This window comes from Lutra lutra, chromosome 6, assembly GCF_902655055.1.
Source record: "Lutra lutra chromosome 6, mLutLut1.2, whole genome shotgun sequence".
Taxonomy (NCBI): Eukaryota; Metazoa; Chordata; class Mammalia; order Carnivora; family Mustelidae; genus Lutra; species Lutra lutra.
The window spans coordinates 51,800,582-51,828,549 of NC_062283.1; the positions used below are offsets into that span (position 1 = coordinate 51,800,582).

Consider the following 27,968-nt stretch of genomic DNA (forward strand, 5'->3'; position numbering starts at 1 on the left):
TTGGGTTCCAGCTCACCAAGGAAGGTGCATGGGAAGATGAAGGAGAATTGAACAGAGGGAACAGAAAAGACAAACAAGGAAAATAAACCAGGAGTTGAGTATTGCATTTACTGTTAAGTCCTTTTCAGATACCCCTAGGCACTATCAGAAATACTGAGACACTGTTTGGGGGCATGAAGATCCATAATCTCATACAAGGTCCAGATTTAGCAAAACAATGACTATACATAATTCTATTACCAACAGATCAGAGACTAAATTTAAGGAAACAGAACATTTTCTCACAAAGGAGAAGAGACTTCAGAATGTAGTCATTTGTCTTATTCTTGTATTAGCAAATAAATTAAGAAATACAAACTATCATTTTTACTATGTACAAGTTTTTCATATGCTTCATACATTTTGATAGGATTATCTAAATAATATTTTCAATTGTACAATAGACAGCAATAATACTTATTTTGTAAATCTATCAACTTTTTAGAGTTGCTCTAAGTTTCAGGATACAGCACTGTTCATTGTAACTTTAAGATGCCTTTATGAAAGCACATATCTAACCTAGAGAGAATGGCAGCATTCAGATTATTATAAATATTCTCAAAGTGGACAGAAAAACAAAACAAGTCTTCAAATAGAGGTGAGAGAGGAAAAAGAAAATAAGTCCACTGAGGTTGAGAGTTTCAAAGACTTGCATGTTTGTGAAAGAAAATTATAAACAAAGAATACTAACCTTGACACGAAATTCAGATAAAAAGAAGATATCACACCTCACCAAGGAAACTATTGTTCAGTTCCCTATGTTATAGCCTCTATGTCAGATGACAGTCAAGGTCCATTCATCACAGGATCTAATGTTGGCACTGCAAATTTCCTTTATCTTTTTTCACCTGTATCATTTTTAGACAGTTTCTATGATGGTAATCATCCCATGGAGTCACGGTGGGGTATTGCAGAGAAATAAACCTGTGGGTTGTTTTCTCAATATCCCATGCTTTCTGAGAGACTGGAAAAAAATCACTTTACCCTAGGTGATTTTCCACTGGTATCATAGTAAACTCATGTAATTAAAACCTTTATCCAAGCAAAAACAAAGTTTAACTGGTACAAAACAAGAAGACTACTTATATTGCTCACTTATGGGAAAGAGTTCCTCTTTATCTATGAAAGGCATATATATATATACATATATATATACATATTCCTAAAGTACTAGACTTTGTCTTGCCTTTTTACCAGTAGGCTGAAAATTTTAGAAACAGTTATGTATTTTCACAGATATCCTCTTGTAAATCAATGGCTGTCCTTGGGGACATGAGGATCTTCATTACATTCATATATACTCTAAACATAACTATTTACACTTTTTTTTCACTCACTTATACATCTTCATTTTAAGGACTATTTGTAAACATTTCTTTAGCTAGACCAGAACCATAACCGTATTCTGCTGAGATTGTTTCCTTAACCCTGCTAATTTGAAACAAATAATACAACAGGATCACAAGTTTGAAAGACCTTGATAGTGGCTTTTCTTGCTTTAAGAAATTCTACTTCATATGGACTTTATATTGTTCTTTTGAATTTTTTCTGCCTCATTAAGTTAAATTGTTTCAATTTTTAAGATATATTAATACTTATTTTATCTCAAAATTTCATGACACCTGGGAAAATGCTGGTATTGGAAATATCTGGGCAGATCTCACCACATTCCCTGAGGAGGCCTGAGAACTAAGGGCTCCCTATGCTGAGTCTATGTTCACATCTCTCACTTCAAGCATGTGATCCTTTAAGCTCTTCCTTCTGGACTGGTCTCATGTGCTCTCTTTTAGGTAGTTCTGGAAATACTACTCTTTTGCATAACATCAGTAGTCTTTCTGGAGAGACCATCAATTCTGTAGGGTAAAGCATCAAAACCCATTCAAGGATGATACAACATTTTGTATTGCTAAGGTTATGAATATCTTGATGGATGTCCTCTGTAAAAAGGATGCTGTTCTTTTCAGATAACTGTGCTAATCAATACTAGAATTATGAAAAGTATATTTTAAGCTATTTCTAGATAACAAAATTATTAGAACCGAGTAACTACTTTGCACGGGATTTTAAATCGTAAGTGCTACTGTTGTTTCTCCCTTAGTTTTGGTTGATTTTGTGCTGAAGGTGCATATATTCAGTGGCGGTCATATTAGATACGGTACATAAGAGACAACTGAACATATGACTTTCTTTAGGTTATCTTTATATTCCCCTAAATATCTCTTTCAAAAAAGAAAAAAGCACAGAATTTCTGTGTAATTCATCCACTTATTTCAGCCTTTATTCAGAAAACTGTTGTTTAGTACAAAGAAGATATCTTTTGCCTTCAAGAAGCTGACAATTTAATGAGAATGATTAAAGTGTTTAAATTATTTAAGACCCATTAATACTTCTTTTCTCTTAAAATTTAATGACACCTGGGAAAAAGCAGTTTTGGAAAATCTGGGCAGCCACTGCACCACATTTCCTGAGGATGCCTGAGAATGGATAGTTTGTTGTAGTGAGTGAGAAATACATCTAATGGGAGTGAAATGAAAAATAAACAAGTATAAAAATAATCAGAAGCCCCCCAAGAAATAATTTGAATCCACAATTGCTACTTTTATAAAAGCAAGTTTTAAAAATTTTTATGGGTTACAGACAAAGAAATTAACTGTCTGCAGAGGGCAAAGTTGACTCCCTTCACAGAATTAAATAGAAATTCTTATGGTACAAATGAAACTGTAGAATTTTAATTACAATAAGTAAGTGCAAAATCACAAGAGAGCTGGTGAAACTTTGTCTTATTCTAAGCCTATTCTAAGACCAGTACTTGGTCCTGTGGGATTCGAGAACAGTGAAGGGAGGAGCAGGAAATCAAGTTAGAAAAGCAGATTGAGATCAGGCCATAAAGAGCACTCATAGCCACCAGACTTGGCGCTTTGAAAGTTGGTGATAAAGAGTCATTCAAATATGGTAATGCCATGATCCAGATAGTCTTTCAGAGAGAAAACTCAGGTGTTAGAATGAGAAAGAGATTCCAAGGGAAGGAGATTAAAAGCATGAGATAAATGTTAGTCATCAAAGCAGGAAATAATGTAATTCTGAATAAGAATGTAAGACCCAGAAAGGAAATCTTGTTTATTCTTTTAATACCTCTATCTCCAACACTTAGAATAGTGACTAAGACATTCATAGTCAACCCTAAATATATTTGTTGAGCAAAGGAACTGAACTCTACTGGCAGCAAGTGAATTGAATGAATAGGAGGACACAGATATGAGAGCTAGTTTGGAGATAAAATTGATGGAGGGTATTACGTTAAGCGAAATAAATTGGACAGAGAAAGACAAATACCATACGATTTCACTCATATGTGGAATTTAAGAAACAAAACAAGTGATCATAGGCAAAAAAAAAAAAAGAGGGAAACCAAGAAACAGACTCTTAACCATGGAGAAGAGACTAATGGTTAGCAGAGAGGTGGTGGGGGGATGGGTGAAACAGGCGATGGAGATGAAGGAGCACACTTGCAGCGATGATGAGCACTGGGTGATGTATGGAAGTGTTGAATCACTAAATTGTACACCTGTAAATAATATTACACTGTATGTTAACTAACTGGAATTTTAATTAAAGCCCTTTTAAAAAAACGTGATGGAATTTGTTGGCCAAGTAGAAAGGGAGAAAAAAGAATCGAGGTTAATTCTGGGATGTTAAGGTTGAAAGATTAGGTTCCTCCACGGTGGTGTTATTTGTAGTGCACCTCACATTACTCAGAAATATGTTCCTGACGATCAGGTTGATGTGTTATTGCCTAAGGCTGTAATTACAGAGTGGTTTCATCTACTCTTGAGCTCTCTACTGATAATGGTTCTGTGTATTAACCTTTAAATTCATTACTTTTCAAGGTTTCTGACAGGTAAAATACTGTAAGAATCAAGGAAAGCTGATTATTAAAAGAAACTGTGAAAGAGCCTTTCTACAGATTGAGGAATTCCTCTGTGAAGAGAATAATTATCTCCTAACTCACATGTCAAGATCACATTTGCTTAAGAATCAAATTCTTTAAAGCATATCTCACATTCATCTAAGAATCTGGAGTTACCAGGAGGGGAAAAAAGTTTTATTTTGTATCGATGGTAGGTGTAATATACTAGTGCAGAATCATCTAGACCATAATTTTTCAATGTGCCTGACAATTTACCACTTCTGGGATCCCAGTATGTACCCAATAGACTAATGATAGGAATTCAAACTCATGTTTTCTGGGCACACCAATTCTGTATTAGTGAATATAAATCCACACAGATAAAAAATTAAGTTTATCAACAGTGAATATGTAAAGAAATCTTGTGCAGTACAGCCTACTAGAACAGGAAATTTAGGAGGAAAACAGAGACCAATATATAAGAGCCTGATGTGGAACTGCAGCCTTTACTAAGGAAATGAAAGTCAGATAGGATATAGGTATAAAGAAACCACCAGATGAGCCTCAAGCTGATAAAAGTGATAGGAGTACTCTGGATATAGGATTTTGCTTTTAAAGGTGAGATTGCAGATAGACTCTCAGCTCCCTTTACACAAAGATTTAAAAGATTAGTGCAGCAAGAATGAGGAAAAGATAAGCAGGCTTTTGTTGCCTTATGAATGTTCTCCCAGAGACACTCAGTTAACTTCATTCAAAAAATGCTCAGGCCTAGTGAGTGTGGCAGTGTTGAATAGGACAGAGGGCTCTAGAAGGCGCTAATTAAGACTAGATCAAAGATAAAAGAAAAGAGACTGCAGGGGAAATCAAAATAAAATGAGGGCATTCCCCATCTCCCTTCATTTTCCACTGAAGCAAAATGTAAATCAAGTCAGGTTTTACTCAGCTTAAGATCAGGTACTCTTATTGATATGTTTTGCCAAGGGGCTACCAATTTTGTCATAGTTTGGAGAAGCTATGAAGATTTGTGAAAGATCAATTTTTTTGTATGTATGAAAATGTCAAAAATGACTATGTGAGCTCCTAATATTAATTACTCATCCAACCAACACAATTTACTGAGTTGCTGATATATTGCTTATCCTACCCCCCCCCCCAATATTTCAGAAAACAAAAATATTGTAAGTATAATGCTGTAAGGGCCTGCCCCTCCCAGAGGAACTGGCTTGTGGACCCCGGATGTAGGGGCGGGGCAGGCCTGGTGGAGACGTCCAATCGGGTGGGGCGCGCATATATCCCGGCAGGGCTCAACCACCCCCGTAAAGGTTGGTCTGCGAGGCTGTCGAGGGGAGAAGAAGGAGAGCTGTCCGAGGAAGAAGAAGGAAGAAGAAGAAGCAGCAGAGAGAAGAGTCGGGGGGAGCAGAAGAAGAGCTGTAACAGCTCTTGTAAGAGCTATAAGCGACGCAAGTGGTCCCGACGCTGGTGGTCCCGAGCCGCCAGTGGTCCCGACACTTGCAGCCCCGAGACGCCTGCAGCCCCAAGACACCAGCGGCCCCGACACCAGCGGCCCCACCCACACACTGCGACCCTCGGCAGCGTCGCCGTGGGGAATGGCCTAGACGGCAGCAACCTCGCTGCGAACCCTGACTCGCTGGAGCTGTGTCATTCTGGGGAGCAGCTTCGTCTGGGAAGAGGCCTCCTTGGTGAGCAGCCCTGCGGGAGCAGCAGCATCAGGAAAGAGACTTCCTCCAGAGCGGCCTCACCGGAGCAGCCTTGTCTAGGGAGCGGCCTCACCAGAGCAGCCTTGTCAGAGTGGCGTCATGGGGAGCAGAGTCTGTGTCACCGGTGTTATCCTCCCTGTCGTGGCTGTCATCGCCTCTTCGTCATTGGGAGAGGCCTCGTCCTGGGAGCGGCTTCCTCCAAAGTGGCCTCTTCTTGGGAGCGGCCCTGTCCGGTGAGTGACCTCACCAGCAGTGGCCTTCTTGGGAGTGGCCTCTTCTCGGGAGCGGTTCCAACCGGGGAGCAGCCTCATCTGCGGAGCAGCCTCGTCAGGAGCGGCCTTCTTGGGAGTGACCTTGTCGGAATCATCGTCGTCGTCTTTTCGTAAGAGACAGCCCTGACCGGTCAGTTTGATTTTTGATGCTTGGCGTGAAATAAAGCTTTGTTTGATTTTTCGCTTTATATCAGTCTCATTCCTTTGATCACGGACCCTAACAATGCCACATGGAATTTGACCTATAATAAGACGTATGGAAGAAAATGACAAAACAGTTGTGCCCAGGTATGCTCTGGTCAGAATGATCGGCTGTGGAACTGAGAAAATGGACCCTCTGCATTTGCTATATTGACAGAATATATGTTAAGATATTCATAATCATGTGAAATGTACTTCGGAGAAGGAGTACAAGATCAAAAATTTCCATCATCACCAATGACAATTAACTAGGGTGGTATCTTTTGGCCGGGGGGGTAATTTTATTGTATTTATTTTCAGTGTTCCAAAGTTCATTGTTTATGCACCACACCCAGTGCTCCATGCGATACATGCCCTCCTTAACACCTACCACCAGCCTCACACCATCCCGCTACCCCGCTCCAAAGCTCACAGTTTGTTTAGTATCTTATGAAGACACACTGTGAGGGAAAACTTCAGTCCTTTGATATCAGGAATAGAAATAGCTTATCTTCTCATAAAATCTCAGTACTTAAAGGAGACTCAGAGATTACAGTACACTCCAGGTTATGGTTCACAGACTGAATCTGACCCACTGTCTTTTTTCATAAATAAACTTTTATAGAAAAATCAAGCTCATTTATTTACATATTATCTCTGTCAGCTAATGGCAGAGTTGAGTTGTCAAGACCATTAGCACTAAGTGTTAATTTGATTCTACTCCAATTTCTTTGCTTCATAGATAAAGCAACTAAAGCCCAAAGAGGTTAAGTAACATTTCAAAATTATATGGTAAGTGGCTAAGCTGGTACTAGTATCTAAAGCACAATTAATAACACCAGCAATAAAAAATAGGACTAGCAGAAGACAGAAAGGGGTGGGATCATTTATAGTTAAGATGGAGAAGGCATTATGGATCTTGAGTAATTTGGAGCAGATGCCAAGAGGAAATGAAGGCATACCTGAGAGAAAAGCATTTAATGCCAAGAATTATTCTGCATGCATTCATAGAGAAACCATGAAAGTTTTAGAAGGAGAAAGATTGTTGACAGCCATAAAAAGATAAAAAAGATTAAAGCTGGTCATGGTGAGCAAAGACTAAAATGGAAAAGAATAGAGTTGGAGGTAAGAAGAACAGTTTGATCATTATAATATTCCAATCAAGGATGCATTCGTCACACCCAACCATCTCACTTGTAACCAGAAATTTAATGAATATAATCATTACAATGATGGGGATGGAAAAGACTGATACTTAATGAATTTATTTGAGTATCAAAATAAATCAAAGTTGTCAATATCACATCATATTCACATTAATATCATTTAATTCATCCCCTGTAAATTTTATATTTCTGCAACTTTTCCCTTTTTATTATAATACAGACTTGGTCTGACCTTCTCTTTAGTCTTACTAAGGTAGTCAGTAATATCTTCCATATTTCTGCTTAGAGAAGACATTGGAAATTGCCATAACAACCCAGACGTTTCAACAAAATCTCCCAGTTTGTTCATTCATCATGATTATCATATATATCACATTCTTGGAACACAGGATAGAATCCTGATCTTTGATTCTGAAAAGGTGAGCTTGTAATATATGCCTTCTAAAAATGTACAGTGATTACCCCAAAAGCTCTCTCTCTTTTAAGAAATAGCCAATCCATATTCCAGCTGACAGAAGTCAGAAGCCACTGTATTTCCTACTCCTGATGTCCCCTCCCTCCTCTGCACATCTCTGGAAATTCAGACATTTACTTTACTTTACCTCCATGTAAATTCTATAACTTTTGGAATTTTGAGGGCAACACCTGCCACAGAAGATACGAGTTTATAGGACAAAGTCACAAAAAAGAATTTAAGCTAAATTTAGAAAGTAGCACGCTAGCAGGGACTAATAAAATCCCATCACACAGGCCCCCTCAAACCTGAACTAACCACAGACATTAACACTCATTCAACAAGAAGGTAAAGTGCACTTTCCCAATTACTAAAAGCCATTTTCAGCCTTGGCATAATCCATTGCCCCAGGTCTTTATGAATCTAAGAAATTGCCTGTGATCATCTTCCTCAATTGCCCATTTGTTCACATGCCATGTCTTTCCCTTATGTCTACCGACTAGAAAATTGTTATTTCCAACCATGCTGATTTTACACAATCTAGTAGAATTAAAGTGTCCATGACCAAACTCCTGCTATTTACACGGCTTTCTTGGTAGAAATAGAATCATATATTCTAAGGCCATGAACCATTTATCACATTTACCAAAGAAGTTATTCATTTACTCCTACAGTCATATTTCTTTCCTGTATCATTCTTACCCATCTACTTGTGTTCTCAGTGTAAGCTGGATCAAAAAAATTTAAATAATAATATTATGTGTAAAGATGTATACCAGGGGCGCCTGGGTGGCTCAGTGGGTTAAGCCTCTGCCTTCGGCTCAGGTCACGATCTCAGGGTCCTGGGATGGAGCCCCGCATCGGGCTCTCTGCTCAGCACTGAGCCTGCTTCCTCCTCTCTCTGCCTGCCTCTCTGCCTACTTGTGATCTCTCTCTCTCTGTCAAATAAATAAAATCTTTAAAAAAAAAAAAAGATGTATACCATAGGTAAGTACCCAGTAATGCCATAATTAGAATCAGCTCCAAATTATAGTTTCTAAAAATAATTCTGAAAATATGTTCAGAGTATTAAGGAAAAAGTTAAGGAAGTATGAACTTTTAAAAAATTAAATTGACTGTAAAGTGAGTAGCCTACTAGGTGGCAGACACACGGTCTCATTTAATCCTCACAACAAGATGGTGAGCATTCAATTATTATCCAATGTCATAGATGAGAAAATAGAGATAAAGAGATTCAACTCCCTGTCTGAGGTCACCTAAGGAGAAAGTCAGAATAAGCATTTAAACCTAAACTTGACTCCAAAACCCAGTTCTTTATGCTCTATAGTATTGTTTCCACAATCTGTCGTGAAGCAAAAGAGACCTTAGAGACCTTTGTGTGTGTGTATGTGTGTGTGTGTACACATACACATTGTTTTATATGTATTTTATAAGCCACATTCTTATGAGAGAAAGAGAGCTTTCTAAGAATTCTTTTTAGAACAATGCTTCTACCATGCCTGCACCTAAATAAAAAAAATAAATAAATAAAGCTTTTTTTTTTTTTGACTACTGTTTTGTTTTGTAAAAGGTCAGTTCATAGTAATAGTGGTTATAGAGTAGAATGGACCTGGTCAGGGTTTGAGATGACAAATCAATGAGACACCAATGTCAAACAAGAGAAAACAAATGGAGCACAAACTGTTCTGTCAATTTGATTCAGTGCTGACAGACAAAGGCAACAGGATTCAATCAGCACTGAAAATAGAAGAAAAATAAACCTCATTTATCAGCTGCACCGTCTCCAGAGTCCCTCTCCACTGCCGCTCTTCTGTTAGTGCAACTCAAAGAATCTCAAGAGTCAGCAGAACCCCCCCAGCGGCTTCCTTGAATGATTGAGTTAGAGCTTTCCATCGCTGCATCAAATTAGTAGGTCTTATTTTACTTATTAAGGCTCTTCACATTATTTACCGTATTATCCTCAGCATCTAGCAAGGTGTCTGGTAAATAATCACTAATCAGTGCACAATAAAATGTGTTTAAATTTTCAGTTGAGAATCAATGTGGGGGGTATCTACACAAACTAAATTATTGCACTTTTTTTTTCCCCCCAAAGAAGTCAAAGTACTTTTGGAAGTCATTCAATATAGTAGCCAAAGAATTCTTTTAACTTTTGTATAGTCTTAATTAATTAGGTTTATTTTCATCAAGTTTAATACACACACAATAGAAAAACATATGAATGCTAAGTAAACTCTCATAAGTGAAGTCAAATCTGGAAGGATTTAAGATGGAGATAAAAAATATTTTCATGTAATTTGAATCTCCAATTATAACTACAGATAAAAATGCAAAGCCTTAGCAAAAAGAACCAACTGCTATTTATACTTTCTTTTTTTCTGCAGATTTTGATAGCACCAAACCCAAAGGGCATTTTTCAGTAACTGTTTTCTGAGACCTCTTAGCTACATTTCACATTGCTAACTACTCCTGCCTGTTTGGACACTTTTCTCTCCCATGTCTGTGTGATACTTAGCCTGGTCCTCCCTCTCTGACCTTAAGCCCCTTTACTAGCCCCTTCTTCTCTATTTGACCTTTAAATATTAGGGTTCTTCAAGTTTGGGTCTGCAACTCTTCCTTTCCATTTCCATGGTTTCAGCTACCATCTAAAAACTGATCACTCTCAGTGATCAGGCTTGTAAAAACCTATAGTTTCACTCCAGAAGTACATATAATTGGTTATTTGATCTTTCTATTTGAATGTCTCCAGGAATCTCAAATTCAATATGTCTACATTGAACTCCTGATTCTTCCATTTCTACCCACTCCTCTTCTACTGCTCCCTGTATCAGTAAATGGAAATCTACACAATCTCTTCCTCAAGAAGGTTACCTGGGGTATATTCATGATACCTACCTCTCCAGTCACTACTCATTCAGACAAATTACCAAGTCTTGTCAGTTGTACCAAAAAAGATATAACCTCACACTCATTTACTTATATTTAGAAATACCAAGCTAGTCCAAGCTACCATTATTTCTTGACATTAATTTCCTAATTATTCTTCCTGTTCCACCTTTAACCCCATGAATTCATTCACTAAGCATCACATAAAGTGACCTTTTTAAAAAATGGAAATTATGCAATTTTCCTGTTGAAAGCACTTGAAAATAACTTTGCTAAAGCTTGAAATAAGGTTCAAAACTCTAACCCATAAATAACAAGCTTTTTCTGATATGTATTTCATCTCTTATCTTTTGACCACATTGTCCATACTTGTGTTTATCCTAAGTCATCCCTAGTAATCCCCAAAAGACATCAGGACAATGACTAAGAGGAGATAGAGAAGCAGAACATCTCAGGCAACATAATCCTTATAAAGAAAGTGTAATAATTGGCTGTAGAGCAGGAAGATTTATCCAGTAGTGCTGAACACTGATCAGCCCTTAGTATCATGCGCCATGTTGGTGTGGTAAGGGCTTGAATAGAAGCATCAACATAGCAGAGCACTGAAGCGAGTTGCTGCACACATCAACCTGAACTTCAATTCAGAATGTAGACTAGGAATTGTACCAGTGAACAACAAGATGGTGAGTGAGGCAAAGAACAATCTACCCTCTCTGTTGGCAATCACAGAGTCTGGATAGATTTCTTTTACTTTTGGAAGTGGTGAAAAAGGGAAAGGGACTTGACAGCAAACATGTATTCATGAGATATAAAACATTGTCCTGTGCTCTTGGAAAAAGATAATACCTCAGAAAACTTATCAATGATAAGAGAACTTTCTATGAGATTAATTTGCATTCTCAGGGGACTGAAAGAAGGTTTGGATTTAATGCACTGATGACATTAGTAGAGAGCAGGTTGAGACATATGGGTAACAAGATAAATAAAGTGCCAAGTATTATAAACAAATTGAAAGGAAAGCAGGTAAGGAAAGAAAACTACAGATTCAATAGCAGATTTTTACATGTGAGTCCAAGGTTATTGCAAATTAGAATAGTCTTTGGGAAACTAAAAGATATAAGGTCGGGGGAGGGAGGGTGCTCCTGGGTGGCTCAGTTGGCTAAACCACTGCCTTTGGCTCAGGCCAGGATCCTGGCATTCCAGGATGGAGTCCTGCATCAGGCTCCCTGCTCAGCAGGGAGTCTGCCTCTCTCTCTGACCCTCCCCTACTCTCATGCACTCTCTTTTTTTCTCTCTCTCTCATTCTTTCTCTCCTAAATAAATGAATAAAATCCTAAAAAAAAAAAAAAAGCTATAAAGGGCTCATTTGATAAAACTCCACACAATGCTCCATGGTATCTTGAAATGAGGCATCAGAAGTCCAGCGAATTATGTTGTCTTCCACAGCAAGTATTTTATGACAGCTTTCTGATATTTATTGTGCTTTTTTCTTTATATGAATTTAAGTGAAGGACTGTATTTTTGTAAGATTAATAGCTTATTTTGTTAATTAAACAATTTTGCTGGCTTTGATTTCATGCTTTATGAAATTGGGTAACTTCTACTTTATTATCTTTTTCTTCACACCAGTGATTCAACTTTGTGAGTAATTTTAATATTTCCCACATTATGACTTTTTAAAATAGCACAAAAACACCTATATATACATAATCTCTATATGGATATTATGCAAGGAAGTATAAATATAGATATAATCCCAGTGTTTTTGAGCCAAAATATCAGAATCTTGTTATTAAAATGCTTTCTCAGTTATACATCTTTTGAGAATATTTTTAATTCTATCAGGAGCAGGATTATGGTGTTGAGTTCATGTATGGGAAACATTTAGAACAGGGCCAAGAATTTAAACCCTACACAAAGGAGTTAGCAACAACTGCTACTATGTTGTCAGCACATTATTATCATACCCAACTAACCAAACTTGATGAGTTAATTTTCTGGAAAAATATCAATTTAATCAAAGAGTTAAAGGCAAATTAAATAACTGAATAAAAAGTATGTTACTAAAGATATAAAATGATTATTACCCCAAAATAGCTTTAGAGTCAGCTAGTTTAATGTGAGTTTTAAGGAAAAGTTACCTTCCATATTGCTCCAGAAGTATGAAAATTATCCAATATATTTTATGAGACTATCATAATGTTACCAAAATCTGAAGAGGCAATAACATAAACAGACTTTTAGTTTCCTTGAGAAGGAAAATTGTGAAACTTGAAATAAAATGGAAATAAATCATGCACATTGGTGTATATAACATATGACCCTTCACAACATAATAAATTCTAGAAATATAACTAGTTAACTACAGAAAATTACTGATGAAATATAACATTGTATCTATTGAAAAGCATTCACTCATCTCAACGTGTTTTGGGTATTATGGAGGGCACATATTGCATGGAGCACTGGGTGTGGTACATAAACAATGAATTCTGGAACACTGAAAAGAAATTTAAAAAAATAAAATTTTTTAAAAAATTTTCTGTTACATTTTTAAAACTCACTGTGATCAAAACTCTTTATTTCTTTTAAGTAATCTCTACACCCAACATGGGGCTTAAGCTCAAGACCTCAAGATCAAAAGTTACATGCTTTACCAGCCAAGCCATACAGGCATGCTTGACCAAAACACTTTAAAAAACAGGAGAGAAAGGTACTTCCTGACTTTAAAAAAAGACAATTGAACTTAAGTCAAGAACCAACACATAAAGATTAAACCTCAGAGGAATTTAATTTAAAGAAACAAAATTATGGTGAGTATTCTTTCCAAGTTCTTAAAGCCCTGGACATTTTAATATTCATGAAATAAGCTTTTGTTTTGCTCTGGAGTTATTTTGATGTGTACAATAGAGTATTTTCTGTACCTACTAATGCACCAAAGCTAATTTTGTTTTCAAATTTCACCAAATTCCTCTATTACCTAATGTCATCCTTTTATTCACACAAAAATTTAGGGTTTTTAAAATTTTATTCAAAAAATTTAAATCCATATTCTGTCCAGATTTCCTCCAAGGAAATCAAGAAATAGTTTTTAATTAGATGTCTTCACTAGCAACCTAAGAAGCTCCCAATCACACTTCTAACACAGAAAAGATATTTTATTCTGCCTAATTTTTCCTAAATTCTGTACTAAATAGTGTTGTGTCACATTTTTATACATTTTAGGAAAGTATCAGTCCTTAAAGAACCCAAATAGTGGGGAGCCTAGGTGGCTCAGTGGGTTAAAGCCTCTGCCTTCGGCTCAGGTCATGATCCCAGGGTCCTAGGATTGAGCCCCACATCAGGCTCTCTTCTCAGTGGGGAGCCTGCTTCCTCCTTTTTCTCTCTGCCTGCCTCTCTGCCTACTTGTGATTTCTCTCTGTCAAATAAAATCTTAAAAAAAAAAAAAGAACCCAAATAGTGCCACTGAAGCTAATATTTTCAATTAAATTCATCCAAATTTTGGGAAATATTAAATTACACAATATAATTCTGCATTCCATTCCCCAGCAAAATTCATTCTGAAGTTGATTACCAAATAACAATCATGGATTTACTTGAGAAATCTTTAAATAAAATTGCACAATGTTATAGCTATATTATAATGCGTAAATTTAAAAATTTGAAAATATTAGAAAAGGAAACATTGAGTCAATTTTTAAAGAAATTTTTAGATGATATCACTTGTCTATTATACACATGATGGTTTCATTTTCCAAACAATCAGCTCAAATTTCTCAAATCAGAAGTTCAGCTTTCATCCACAAGGAAGGAATCTGAAGAACATAATTTGAGAATGTCATCTAAAAAATTTAACCTATTTTGAAATGTTATAGATTCAGGGCAAAGTGCAACATATTTAAAAATTTGTTACTATCTATCTAATTACAAATATAGCCTCATTGATTTCCACTTTTTATATTAACTAATAGTAGTCAATAGCAATAACATTTATTGTAGTAAGAATCAATGGTATTTATTAAACACTTTCATATATCAAGCATACAAATACTGTGTCTGCATCTCATGTAAACCCTCACAAACACCCTTTTATTCTTGGCTTACAAAAGGCTAAATACAGCTAAAGAAATGGCAGCCGTATCATTTAGATGTGCCTGACTTCAACACACATACTCTTAATACAGTGTTGTGTCCCAGTGGTTTATCAAACAAGATTAGTATTGAAGTGGATTGAACTGAGTATTGGTTCTGAAGCTAACCAGCATGTAATCTCTGAAAAATCTATATTACAGTGTCTTCTTTTACATTAGGTTACTTGATATATAAAATCTATGGTATTTTACTGATCTTAAACAGACAAAATATTTTAAGTTTGAAAATTAGTAAATTCTTTGGTCAGTTTAATCAGATTATTTTTTTTTTAAGATTTTATTTATTTATTTGACAGAGAGAGATCACAAGCAGGCAGAGAGGCAGGCAGAGAGAGAGGAGGAAGCAGGCTCCCTGATGAGCAGAGAGCCCAATGCGGGGCTCGATCCCAGGACCCCGAGATCATGACCTGAGCCGAAGGCAGCGGCTTAACCCACTGAGCCACCCAGGCGCCCCAATCAGATTATCATTTTAATATTTCTTTTATTTTTAATATTATTTACTATTGAAATACTTCAACTTGCTAACATCAGTGAGATAAAATAACAGCTTAGCAGCCAGTTAGTTCCATTTTTGAAAGTTGCCTTTAAGAATGATATTAAGGGGCGCCTGGGTGGCTCAGTGGGTTAAAGCCTCTGCCTTCAGCTCAGGTCATGATCCCAGGGTCCTGGGATGGAGCCCCACATCGGGCTCTCTGCTCAGCGGGGAGCCTGCTTCCTCCTCTCTCTCTGCCTGCCTCTCTGCCTACTTGTGATCTCTGTCTGTCAAATAAATAACTAAATAAAATCTTTAAAAAAAAAAGATATTAAGATCTCAGACTATAGAGGAAAAAAAAGTATTACAAAAACAAAATCCTTGAAGAATAACATTTCTCTAGAGAAAAATAAGTTCAGTGTTCTTTATAATAGTCTTTAGAAAGTAAAAAAAAAAATCTATGCTGTCTTCCTCATAAATAAAACAAGTTCTAATTTAAGTTGGTCTGAGGTTTTTTTTTAAATCTCATTGGGAAAAATAAAGAGGAAAAATAACTGCATAAATATTGAAAAAATGATTGCAATGAAGCATTGCAAACACCATTTGGTATTAAAAATAGTAGAAGTTGAATAATAGATGTATTTTGAAGAGGACAGCCAAGAATCAAACCTTAATAAATTTATGTAAGAATTTAATATGTAATAAAAATACATTAAAAAGAGTAAGGAAGATGTGCGTTATTCATTTTATGGTCTTGATGCTTTTAACTTAGAGTTTGGAGAGGAAAAAATTAAATCATCCTTACACATCGTTTACCCAAATATCTCCCAGGTACATTTTTACTCAATTAATTTAAAAACATAACTTTAAAAAGATAGAATAAATGTTCAAGTATTGTCTCATTCAAAATCATTAGAAATTAATTTCTAAAAGCCAACAATAAACCAGAGTTTAATCAATAAGATTAAAGGATTAATGCTTTCAATGCATTATGAGCTCATATACATCTAGATTTTAAAAACTGACTCCATTAGAGAAATGAGTAAAGGGGAGGATAAATTAGAGTTCACAGAAGAGGAAACACAAAGGAATAATTAATATATTTACCTTTATTCTAGGGTCATTTCCTACTTTACTCTCCACTTGTACTATCTCCAGATGTACCTACGTACTCTTGGGTAAGGATCCCTCCTCTGTGTTTCCATTCATTTCAGAACCAATGCACTTACATTATACTGGTTCCAGGGCTGCCTCCACTCTTGACTGTAAACATCTGAAAACCAGCCAAGTTCATGGATGTTTATATTTCCCAGAGCTCAGCTCTGCCATAAAGCATCAGGAAAAAAAAGATCCCTTTTCCTTTTCAAACCATGTTTGAAATACCATTTCTTTTCTTTGGTGATAGTTGCTGCTCTTAGATATATCTCATCTCAAAGTAGAATGACAACACTAGGATGCTGAACTGAACGGCTCATAAATGTGAAAAACTTATCTTGGTTTCTACAGGAAATATCACTTCACAGGATATGGGAAGACATGTCACATGGACACTTTTGGAATTTTTACCATAAACCAAACAATGTTGCTGAAAAGACACTTAAATTAATATAGAGATAATGGAGGAATATGAAGCAAACTCAGGGTGAAGCCTACAAAGCCAGGCTATGCTTCATGGGATAAGTAAGAAAATTATGATTAAATAGAAGTCTCTGTGACTTGGCTACCTCTTAGTCTTATTTTTTACTAGATTCCTCCTCGCTTTTCAGTCAGCCCATATTAAATTCTTTCCAATTTTGTAAATATGTCATATTCTCTCTTACTATGAAAGTATGCATTTGCTGTTCACTATTCCTGAAACTTGGTCTTCTCTTCCAATATGCCTTCAGTTAACTCCCACTTGCTCTACAGCAGAAGCCACCTTTTCATCAGAGTCTTCTCTGGCCCCTGAAATGGGAGTTACGAGCCTTCCTATATGCTGCATATCCTCACTACTCAGTATAAATTCCTATCCTATTTCCATCTCTACTCTTAAGACATTGTGTGTTAACACCTGCTTCCTCCTTTTGGTTCTCTCTCTCCCTTTCCACTACAGCCTGCTTTCTCTCTCTCAACTTACTTGAGGACAGGAGTAGTATGTTATTGGTATTCGTATTCCTAATGCCTATCACAGTACTTGACACATGTTATGGACTTTTAAAAAGTTTCTTGTTAAAAAATTGAGCAAAAGTCTTTATGTACAGATGAAAGATGTGTGGTCAGAGTAAGTCAGATTAGAATTTTAGATAGGAAAAAAGCATATATTTATTTTTACCCTAAGAAAATTTTTAATAAAAGAGAAAATGTAACAATTGCTTCAGAAAACCTAGGTGTAAACAGACCTTGGATGAATCTTGGCACTGGACTTTCCTTATAGTATTGGTAAGATATTCTTATTGAAGCTAGAAGGAAAAACCTGAAAAGTTTTTTGTTTTCTTCTGTATTGTTTCTAAACATTCTCAGTCTCCGTTTTCTGGTAAAATGGAATATTAATTCTCAAAAAGATTTTTAAGTGTGAGGGTTGTACAACACTACTACATCAGTGCAAATGGATAAAGTTGGCACTGAATACTTTAAGTAACTTATTCAAGCTTGTGAAGCAATGATTCTCAAAATTTTTCAATGAATATTTTCTAAAAAGAGAACACATAATCATAGTGGGTCTGAGAGATATAGACTAAGTCGACACTCCCCAACCTAAAATTTGTATCTTTGTTTATTTTTTCTTTAAGATTTATGAAAACTGAGGGGCGCGTGGTTGGCTCAGTTGGTTGGGTGACTGCCTTTGGCTCAAGTCATGATCCTGGAGTCCAGGATCAAGTCCTGCTTCAGGCTCCCTGCTCAGCAGGAAGTCTGCTTCTCCCTCTGATCCTCCCTCATCTCATGTTCATTCTCTCTCTCTCTCTCAAATAAATAAATAAATAAATAAAAATCTTAAAAAAATGACTTATGAAAATCCGGAATTCTACTCCAAAATATAACTCTATTCATTCTGATATTAAAATGTTCCTGCCAAATCTCATATCTTTCAGCCACCTTTATACTTGGGGGGAGCCATGTAAATGAAATCTAGCCAGAAGGAATGTGAATGGAACAATAAGGGTCAGGAATGAGTCAAGGCTTTGCATAAATGAATTTACAAAGCCCTCCTCATGCTCCTCTTCATTTTCCATGAGCTGACTGAAATCACATGTGACCCTAAGAGATGGCAGAGCAACAGTGTGCAAAGAGCTTGGGCCCTGAAACCATATATGGAAGAGAGTGACCCAAAACCCAGTATCACCCATCTTGAACTATTATGTGAACAAGAAATACAATTTTATAAACATATTTGAACTATTCAGTATTTTTAGTGCACTTGTTGCAGCCACTACTGTTATCCAAACCAGTACACCCCCCGCAAAAAAAGAAAGAACTAAGCATTTTGCAGTTCAAAAATATCCTAACACCCAAATCAAATGTTTTTGTATTGTCTATACCAATTTTCACATATTTATTTGCATTTTTGAAATAAGTATATCTGAAATGTTCATTCAACTCTCTTAGACTTTGCTATGCATTAAAAACCTCTAATTAAGGGGCGCTTGGGTGGCTCAGTGGGTTAAGCCTCTTCCTTTGGCTCGGGTCATGATCTCAGGGTCCTGGGATCGAGCCCCACATCAGGCTCTCTGCTCAGCAGGGAGCCTGCTTCCCCTCTCTCTCTCTTTTCTCCTTCTCCTGCCTCTCTGCTTACTTGTGATCTCTCTGTCAAATAAATAAAAATAAAATCTTTAAAAAAATAAAAAATAAAAACCTCTAATTAAAACATCTGCTCAGAATTTATCAATTTGCCATGGGTTAAACATAATCTAGCATGAAAATTCAGGCTTAATGTTTAGTTGTTTTTCAGAAAGGAAATAGGAAAGGAAAAAGATGAATGGGGAAAAACAAGTGGTGACCACACTAAGGCTATGTCAAGTAATTTGTAATGACACTAAATAATAATAATGCTCCTGGAATCCTTGCTACTTATGATATGTATAGAAAATATGGAAAAATATGTTGGAAACTTAACTTTGAAATATTTTTATACTTTCTTATATCTTTGTTTGGATGGATGGATCACTGGATGGCTAGATATATAGTTAGATATAATAGATATCAAAAGTTTATGACTACAAAGTAGACAATCGGTATTACAACATAATTAAGCACTAACATAAAAAAGTTATGGCCTATAGTCATCCTTTAATACTGTATTCATAATTTGTAAAGTATTACTTCCTTAATATTACATGATTATATTTTTTCTCATAAATAATGATTAAAAAATCTAAAAGTTAAGAAAAATAGAGAATTAGAAAATCACTGAAATTAAATCATCATTGCCTCTAATCTAATGATTTTTCTATTTTCTCCAAGTCTATCAATTCTCTCTTTTAATTGGGCTTATTAAGCTTTCTGTCATTTTAGCGATATTTTCAATATTCACACCCTAAACGCCTTGTTTTTCTGACTCTTCATTGTATCCATCTGGAAAACTGCCCAATTTGAATGAATTCAACTACTCATTTTTGCTACAAACACTGAAGCAGTTGACTACAACTGCGGAAGGCACATACAAAAGGGCTGAAGGGTACCATCAGCAATGTGCAGCAATCCCATCAGGTTCCTCTGGGCAACTCCTTCTCCTAAACTTCTACATGATCATTGCAAATCATCATGGTTCAACACATCAAATTTCTGATAATGCATCTCTCTCTCACTACCTCTTTCCTTTAGAGATAACCTTACCTTCTACATTCTGGAGATAGATGGAAAGAAAGAAAGAAAGAGAGAGAGAGAAACAAACAAACAATTTGGTGGGAATTTTCCTCAATTTACCCTTATCTTAAATGCTAAAAATGTTTCATCTCACCTCGTCCTCTTTGCCTTCTCCTGATATAAGAAATTTGCCACTCAGTCTCTCTCTAAAACCAATCCCTTAAATTACTCTGGAACGTCATTCTTATAGCTTTATAGCTTTCTCAGAAATCTTCAAAAAAAAAAAATTGCTGTCCTCCTTTCTCTTTCTTTGTAAACTCATCATTTTCTAGCCAGTCATTAAATATTGGATTTTCCCAATGGTGTAGTCTCAATCAGTCTTTCTTTCTTTTTTTTTTTTTTTTCTTATTCCGTTTAGTCTCATCTGTCTTCAAATCTTCTCTCTCCTACGACCTTGAGATCAGTATATCTGTCTCCTCTGATGCCGATCTGCATATTTATATCTTAAAGACATCTCAAAACCATCAGGCCCATTAGTGAACTCTTTCCCCATCTCATTGTCCATGCTCTATTCCAAAAGCATGTCGCATCTGCCAGCTTTTCTCCTTAAATATTTTTTTATTCATTCATGTCTCCCCAACTCCTCCACCAACTTATCAAGTCCAGACTGTTATCTTTTACTTGGCTTACTATAATTTGCCTTTTTGTATCACATTCTTTATAGTCAAAGCAATCTTTAAAAGAAATACTAAGATCATTTGTTCAAGTAAGTTAAATCTAATAGCTTTGTCTTCTACAGAAAGGGCAGCAAGTAGAATTTGTTGTGATAAATTTGCAAGGTACTTCATAGGAGAATATTTAAGCTTTCTGATAAGGAACATTAACTTACACAGTCTATTTGATTACTCTCTAATTCACTGATGCGTTAATTTTCTGAATGCAGTAATTACCATCAGGAATTACTAATGGAGAAATGAATTAAAATCTACTGCTCCAGGGCACCTAACAATGCCCAGATGACCTAAAATATTTCTGAAAAACAAACATATTCTCTAAAAGTAATTTGCCTACTAGCGAATGAGCCTTGCTAATTGCCACACATGTAAGGTAAATTTATAAAGGTCTCAATTTCCTAGAAGTTTATAAAACTGAACACATTACTGCAACTGACATATTGAACATGGAAGATATACAAAGAGTGTCTGTGTAATTAAATAGAAACACATTTATATCTTGTTCAATCGCAGCATGAATGAATTTAGGAATAGAGTGAAGAAAACATGACCAGCATGGCTAAATGGGTGGAAGAGATGATAAACAATCAATTCTAATAAACCAAGAAAGACTCTACCTCAATGTTAGCATTTTCATAGTTCTCTAAATGAGAAGAAACATCATTTCAATCACCAGGTATGTGGTAGGAAAATTTTTCTAAGTCAAGAACATCATTAGAAAAGATAAAAATTAATACTGAAATGTGCATAGGAAGGAGAGCTTTAGAAGGACTATGACTTACAAACTGAAGAAAAATGGAAATAAAGCAAAGCTGAATTTCTAGTTTGAGTGGAGATACAAAGGTATTTGTATACCATTTGCCTTCCTGAAAAGTCACTCAACAATTAGAAATGAAAAATAAAATAAACAAAACAGATTTTAAAATCTCAGTACTTCTTCTTATCTTTAGTGAACCAAGCAAATAGCTATAATCCCAAATGACAACTTTGAGTAATAATGACAACACACATTTTGTTCTGTACCAAAACAAGAATAAATGCTGAGCAACACACTGACCACAACCCTCCCCCTTCATCTCCAGACCTTGACATTTACATTTTCCCCCTAAAAATATGCAAGACAGTCCAGAAGTACCTCTCAAGATCTTTATAACAAGAACATGAGCGGGCCACAACAATCAGATTATGTCAATTCCTTCCCACTACACCCAAGAGGGGTCAACTGAAGAAGAAACTACACTGGAAGCCCACTGGGCTGCCAAAGTCCTGGCTAACCTGTCAAAGACAGTGGTTGGAAGATGGAGTAAGGGGAGGCAAAAATAAAGGCAAAGAGTAGCATATAACAGCAAAGATACATGCAAGATATTCTGAGAACCACCAAATTCTCTGAGCTGTGAACAAAGGGACCAGAGTTGATTTGATGAGCATGGGCCCAAGAATTAAAAATTTCAGTTAAAACTGAATGCATCAGGTATCTCCTCCAAACTGCCCCTCACTCTATTTCTCAACAAAGAGCTGTTCCATTTAAAGTTGAGGACTAAATAAGAACTAGCATTGAGCATAAGGTTAAAAAATATATAATTTTTTTAAAAATTTATTTTATTTTTTCAGTGTTCCAAAATTCATTGTTTATGCATCACACCCAGTGCTCCATGCAATATATATCCTTCTTAATACTAGTGAAAGTATTAAATACATTATGGGTCAGCACTGTATTATGTAGTTTGGCAATGTTAATCAATAATACAGACACCTGTTCTCCTGTAGCTTCATTCTACTAGGGATGCAGAAGTCACAATGAACATAAAAAGCTAATTAAATTAAATTGTATATTAGAAAGTGATCATTGTTATGAAAAAAATTTTAAATAGATCAGGTAAGGGGGCTCAGACATGCTGGAGGAGAAGGCAGGTAACAGCATTAAATAGGGCAGTCAGGAACTCACACTGAGAAGATGAGATCTAAGCAAAGAGTAGATAGAGATACAGAAACTAAGGAGCTGAAAATCTGATAAAAAGCATTTTGGCAAAGGGAGAGACTTGGGGTGTGGGTTCCTGGAACATTAAAGGGTAGCAAAGCAGAAAGAACAAGGTAAAGATTAACAGAAATTGAGATCACAAGTTGAGGGGGGTGTTGGCAGACAGATGGGAGAGTCCTCAGATCATGCAGGTTTTTGTAAAGACTCTGGCTTTTACTCTGTGGGAAATGGGAAAATATAGAGTTCTGAGCAAAGGAGCGACAAGATCTGACTAATGTTGTAAAGGAATATTTCTCTGTTGAAACTAGACTGTTAAAAGCAAAGGTAAATTCAGGAAGACCCATGTACAAAATAATGGGTAATGGTGGTTCAAGCAAGGGTGGTAGTAGTTCAGAAAATGAAAGGTGGTTGGATTCCAGATATAAGTTGAAAGAACCAACAGAGTTCCTGACATTGGAAGTGAGTTTTAAGCAGAGGAATAAAACATAATTCTAAAGACTCCAAGGTTTCCAGTTAGAGCACATGGAAAATGTCATTGTCATCAACTAATATAGAAAAGCTATTGTTCAGCATGTAGAAATGGGAAGATCTGCAGGTCTGTTTTAGAACTGCTGAATTTGAGTCATCTATTAGGTATCCAGGTGGGGATGTCAAATAGCTCAGGGAACATAGGAGTCTGGAGATCAGGAGAGAGATCTGGGCTGGAGATATCGATTCCATTGGTGACATACTGAGATGGTACTCAAAGTCAGGATGAGTTGAGAACCTGTTAAGAGAACGACTGAGAATAGAAGGGAGAAAAGGACTAAGAACTGATCCTGGAGCATTCCAACAGTAAGAAGTATAGAGGTACAGGGGGAAAAAACTAGCTGAAACTGACTGAAAAATCACAGCCAGTAAAGAAAAGTCAGATGGAGGGGGATGGGCAAGTCTGGATTTTGACTTATAGATATAGCAATGAAAAAGCCATTGATAAACTTAAAATGAATATTTTTTGTGAATAGGAGAGAGGAAATGAAAAATGATGAAGTTTAAGAAAACATGGGCAGAGAAAAATTGAAGAAAATAAATCTAGACAATCTTGAAAGTATTTTGTTCATACTATCTGAGAAATAATTGCATGCTTATATTGTAGCAGAAATAATTTTTTTTGATTACAGAGAAAAAAACCAGAAAGTCGTTTCCCTATATTCTTGAATATTGGAGAGGGTTTGGGGTCTACACTATAGCAAGAGGGATTTAAATAGGAATATGGATGTTTTATCTATGTAAGAAGTGGGAAGAAAGAGTATGAGGGAAGGCATGTGAGTAGGTGGTATCTGTGATACTGCAGGTTGTTCTCAGATTGTTTATTCTTTTTGGTGAAATAGAATTCAGGGTTATGAGCTAAAAACACAAGGATGTAGATATTGGGAATTCAAGGAAAAAGAGTAAGTTTTGAGATAATCAATTGAAGGGAGGGGCATGAAGCAAAATAGGAATCCAGAATATGATTGCCTGGTAGTATTAAATAACTGCTTGAAATTTCTGGTTAAATGAAACCTTTCAATAAAGACATACAGCTGTGTATAGAAGAATGAAACTCAACCATTCTCTTACACCATACACAAAGATAAACTCAAAATGGATAAAAGACCTCAACGTGAGGCAGAAATCTTTCAAAATCCTAGAGGAGAACATGGGCAGTAACCTCTTTGACATCAGCCACAGCAACTTCTTTCAAGACATGTCTCAAAAAAAAAAAAAAAAAAAAAAAAAAAAGGTCTCCAAAGGCAAAGGAAACAAAAGCAAAAATTACTTTTGGGACTTCATCAAGATCAAAAGCTTCTGCACAACAAAGGAAACAGTCAACAAAACAAAGAGGCAACCCATGGAATGGGAGAAGATATTCGCAAATGACACTACAGACAGAGGGCTGATATCCAAGATCTATACAGAACTCCTCAAACTCAACACTCAAAAAACAGATAATCATGTCAAAAAATGGGCAGAAGACATGAACAGACAGTTCTCCAAAGAAGACATACAAATGGCTAGCAGACATGAAAAAATGTTCATCATCATTAGCCATCAGGGAGATTCAAATCAAAACCACATTGAGATACTACCTTAAACCAGTTAGAATGGCCAAAATTAACAAGACAGGAAACAATAAATGTTGGAGAGGATGTGGAGAAAGGGGAACCCTCTTATACTGTCAGTGGGAATGCAAGTTGGTATAGCCACTTTGGAAAACAGTGTGAAGATTCCTTAAGAAATTAAATATAGAGCTACCCTATGACACTGCAATTGCACTACTGGGTATTTACCCCAAAGATACAGATGTACTAGAAAGAAGGGCCATATGTACCCCAATGTTCACAGCAGCAATGGCCACAATCACCAAACTGTGGAAAGAGCCAAGATGCCCTTCAACAGACAAATGGATAAAGAAGATATGGTCCATATATACAATAGAATATTACACAGCCATCAGAAAGAATGAATCCCCAACTCTTGTATCAACATGGACAGGACTGGAGGAGATTATGCTGAGTGAAATAAGTCAAGCAGAGAAAGTCAATTATCATATGGTTTCACTTACTTGTGGAGCATAAGGAATAACATAGAGGACATTAGGAAAAGGAAAGGAAAAGTGAATTGGGGGAAATTAGAGGAGGATACAAAGCATGAGAGACTGTGGACTCTGAGAAACAAATGGAGAGTTTTGGAGGGGAGGGGGATAAGGGATTGGGTGAGTCTGGTGGTGGGTATTAAGGAGGGCACGTATTGAATGGAGCACTGGGTGTACTGTATAAACAATGAATCTTGGAACACTGAAAAAATTTAAATTTAATTTTTAAAAAAAGACATACAGATGGCTAACAGACACTTGAAAAGATGCTCAACATCACTGATCGTCAGGGAAATACAAATCAAAACCACAAAGAGATATTACCTCACACCTATCAGAATGGCTAAAATCAAAAACACAAGGAATAAGTGCTAGTGAGGAGTGGAGAAATGGGAACTTTCATGCACTGTTGGGAATGCAAACCAGTGCAGCCACTGTGGAAAACAGTATGGAGGTTCCTCAAAAAGTTAAAAATAGAATTACTATATGATCTAGAAATTCCACTACTGGGCATATACCCAAAGATTACAAAAACATTAATTTGAAAAGATATATGTACCCCTAGGTTTATTTTAGCATTACTTGTAATAGTCAAGATATGGAAGTAGTCCCAGTATCCATCAATAGATGAATGGATAATAATATCAATAGATGAATGGATACACACACACACACACGTATATAGACATATACATGTGTATGTGTATATATATACATACACATAAATACACACACATACGCACAATGGGATATTACTCAGCTATAAAAAAGGATGAAATCTCACCATTTGTAATGGCATGGATGGAGCTAGAGAGTATAATGCTAAGTGAAATAAGTCAGAGAAAGACAAATACTATATGATTTCACTCATATGTGGAATTTAAAAAACAAAACAAATAAATAAAGAGACCACCACCAATAACAACCACCACCACAACAACAAAACAGATTCTTAAATATAGAAAATTGCTGGTTGCCAGAAGCGAGATGGGTGGGAGAATGGGTGAAAGAGGTAAAGTGGTTAAGAATACACTTATCTTCATGAGCACTGATTAATGTATAGAACTGGTGAATCACTATATTTTACACCTAAAACTATATACACTGTATGCTAACTATGCTGGAATTTAAAAATAAATAAATAAACACAATTAAAAAAAATAGGCCAAATAGAATTTAACCAGAGTTGAGATTTTGATAAGCAAGTATGATGAATGAAGCAGGGCCAGAGGAGTCCAAGGTGTGTGATTGAGTATAATGATTTGCCATGGTATTTTAACTAGATAAGAAAGGAAGTGTAGCCTCAAGCAGAGGGTTAGAATAGTGGCCAGACTGAATGCCATAATTCATTGATAGTATGTAGGGGGCTGAGGAACTTTTGAGGTGAGGGTAGAGAAAGTGCAGTAGAAAGAGAGGACATGATAGAGAGTAAAATGCATAACTTTAAGATTAAATTTTGCAAAAGAAGGTAGGGAAAGCCCATGAAGATGTACAGCTCAAAAAGAATTATTCAAAAACACTAGAGAAGTCAGACATACACTCAAAGAAATTATATGAACTCTCTAACCCATAGCTCAAAGAGCTTGAAGGACAATCAAAAGAAAAAAATATATAAAAATATTTCAGAGATGGGGTGCCTGGATGGCTCAGTGGGTTAAAGCCTTTGCTTTCATCTCAGGTCATGATCCTAGGGTCCTGGGATTGAGCCCCACATCGGGCTCATTTAGCCCCACATCGGGCTCTCTGCTCAGCAGGGAGCCTGCTTCCCCCTCTCTCTATCTGCCTGCCTCTCTGCCTACTTGTGATCTCTGTCTGTCAAATAAATAAATTAAATATTTAAAAAAATAAATATTTCAGAAGCAAGAGCCATTTGGAGAATACACACCAAATATAATAAATGTTCTAGGATAGATGGGACAATGTAGAAAGAAATCATACACAACAAAACACAAATAAATTTACAGTATAAATGTTATTAAAAAGATAATAGGCGGTATAGAAGATCCAACATATGTATAATATGTACTTTAAAAAGTGAATATATTTAATTCAAGGATGAAAGAAACAAATATGAGTGTTCAAATAGAAAAAGTCATGTCACTTCTAAGGAGACAGAAACATTTGGTTAGCCAGAGGTTTTTCTGCAGGAAAACTTAATGCCAGAAACCCTGGAGCAACATTGGCAAAGTTCTGAAGTTACTATAGTCCCAGAATTTTATACATAGTATTATTCTTGAATTAAAGGAAAACAAACACTTCCTCAAACATGTAAGAAATTAGGGAACACAGGCATTAAGAGTCCTTCTTGATTAAAAAAAATTAATTTAAAAAATGATAAATTAAAACAATAATTGCTGGGAAATAATTTAACAAAATTATTCAACAACATAACTGATAAAAATTAAACTCAAGGACAGAAAAGCCATCATAAACATATTTGCTTATCATTGACTCTATTAATACACCATAAAGCTTAAGCAACTATTAGTATTATAGTTTCAGAGCAGAATGTAAATTCTATAATCCTGTAATATGTAAGAATCATAATATTACTAATAAATATAAGATGTGGAAGAGGAGGAGAGGTGAGGAGATGTATAAGAATGATTTAACCAAAT

General features: G+C 36.0%; 1 protein-coding gene across 1 annotated transcript in view; it reads right to left on the reverse strand.

The window, feature by feature from the left end:
- The window catches only part of TINAG (tubulointerstitial nephritis antigen), a 90,765-nt gene that overhangs the window by 19,380 nt on the left and 43,417 nt on the right, over positions 1-27,968 (reverse strand). The gene's annotated exons all lie outside the window — the stretch shown is intronic.